Source organism: Mastomys coucha, unplaced genomic scaffold (genome assembly GCF_008632895.1).
Source record: "Mastomys coucha isolate ucsf_1 unplaced genomic scaffold, UCSF_Mcou_1 pScaffold4, whole genome shotgun sequence".
Classification (NCBI taxonomy): domain Eukaryota; kingdom Metazoa; phylum Chordata; class Mammalia; order Rodentia; family Muridae; genus Mastomys; species Mastomys coucha.
Window position 1 is genome coordinate 37,954,433 of NW_022196910.1, and position 1,919 is coordinate 37,956,351.

Below are 1,919 nucleotides of genomic sequence, written 5' to 3' on the forward strand. Positions count from 1 at the left end.
CAACTTTTATAATACTCATTTTTTATTGCTATAATATTTTATAAATTTTAAAGAATATGACAAAAAAAGGTATTGTAGGTATTGACAGGGGAGTCTCTGGGAAGAGTTGGGGTACAAAAGGGAAACAAGATAAATGTTAACAAATTCAGATAAATTGAAATCATATCTTTTCTCATCATAATGCAATAAAACTTAAATCAACAAAAAACAAATTAAAAAAAAAAAAGAAGGAAGTGTCATTTGTCCTTGGGGTAAGTTATTCCTTTTTTCCTTTTTTCTTTTTTAGTGTGCCTTATCTTTCCAACTTTCCTCTAGGAAGACAAATGGTCCTATGATTATTTCTGTTTTATCTGGTATGAAAAAATAAATAAATGTAGAATGGGAGCCATGGGGATGGGTTAGTCCATAAAGTGTCATATGCCTGTAACCCTGGGACTAAAGGCAGATAAGGTAGAGAAGATGAAGACATGCTTCTGGTCCACACACACACACAAACACACACACACACACACACACACACACACACACACACACACACAGAGAGAGAGAGAGAGAGAGAGAGAGAGAGAGAGAGAGAGCAGTTCTCAACCTGTGGGTCTCAACCCCTTTGGGGTTATATATCAGATATCCTGCATTTTAGATCTTATATTATAATTCAAAACAATAACAAAATTAGTTATGAAGTAGTAACAAAATAATCTTATGTTTGAGGGCCACAACAACATGAGCAATTGTATTAAAAGGTCACAGCTGTAGGAAGACTAAGAACCACTGGGCCATTAGAATGCTTAAAAAGTATTCTAATACAAAGAAGCCCAAGTGAGCTTTTTCTTCCACCTCTCCTTCACCTCCATCAGATTTCTGAACCATACAGGTAAGCTTCCCTTCCCCCACCCATCTTCTTTGCTCTCTGAGGCATATGGGCCAAGCCAAGTTGCCCTAAGCAGCCTGCTAGCCCAGGGAGACCTCCATTCTCCTGCCACCTCTCTGCCCACCTCATCGGACCTGAGGATCTTGAACTATACAGACCTGCAGGTCCAGAAGCATTCAGCCCAAGGATATCCATCAGAAGCCTGGCACAGGAGGACCATTGAGGTTCACATACAACCACCACTCCCCAGCCCCCCAACCCCACCCCAGGTCCTAATACCTATTATAACAAGAACATCCTGGGACCAAAACCATTCAGATAACTAAAGGCTCTTGAAAGAACACAATCAACAAAAGCCAGGGCAATATGACACCTCCAAAGCAAAGCTACAGCAAGCCCTGGATATCCTAACACAACAGAAACACAAGAAAATGACCTTAAATCTAATCTTTTAAAAATAAAGTGTGTATGGGGGGGGGGGCGGAATCCCTTAAAGAAACACATAAAAATACAATCAAACAGATACAGGTCTTTAAAGAGGAAACAAATAGATCCCTTACAGACATACAGGAAAATACAATAAAGCAGGTGAAGGAAACAAAACTGTTCAAGACCTGCAAGTGGAAATAGAAGTAATAAAGAAAACAGAAACTGAGGGAATTCTGGAGATGGAAAGCCTAGGGAAAAACTAATAGCCCTTATCCGTGCCTTTCAACTGGCACAGGGAAAATCCCTCAACATCTACACAGATTCCAAATATGCTTTTCATATCCTTCTGTCTCACGCTGCTATCTGGAAGGAGCCTGGGTTACTTAGCACAAAAGGAGGATCAGTAACTAATGCAAACCAAATTATGGCCATGCTAAAGGCCTCTCATCTTCCCACAGCCATTGGGATTGTCCACTGTAGATCACACCAGATAGATGACTCTATTGTCTCCAGAGGAAACAACCGAGTTGACGAGGCAACTAGAGCTGCGACCCTTAGGGGCCTAGACTTGTCTCATCCTCCCCAGGACATTCTTACACTACAACCTACATCTCTACCT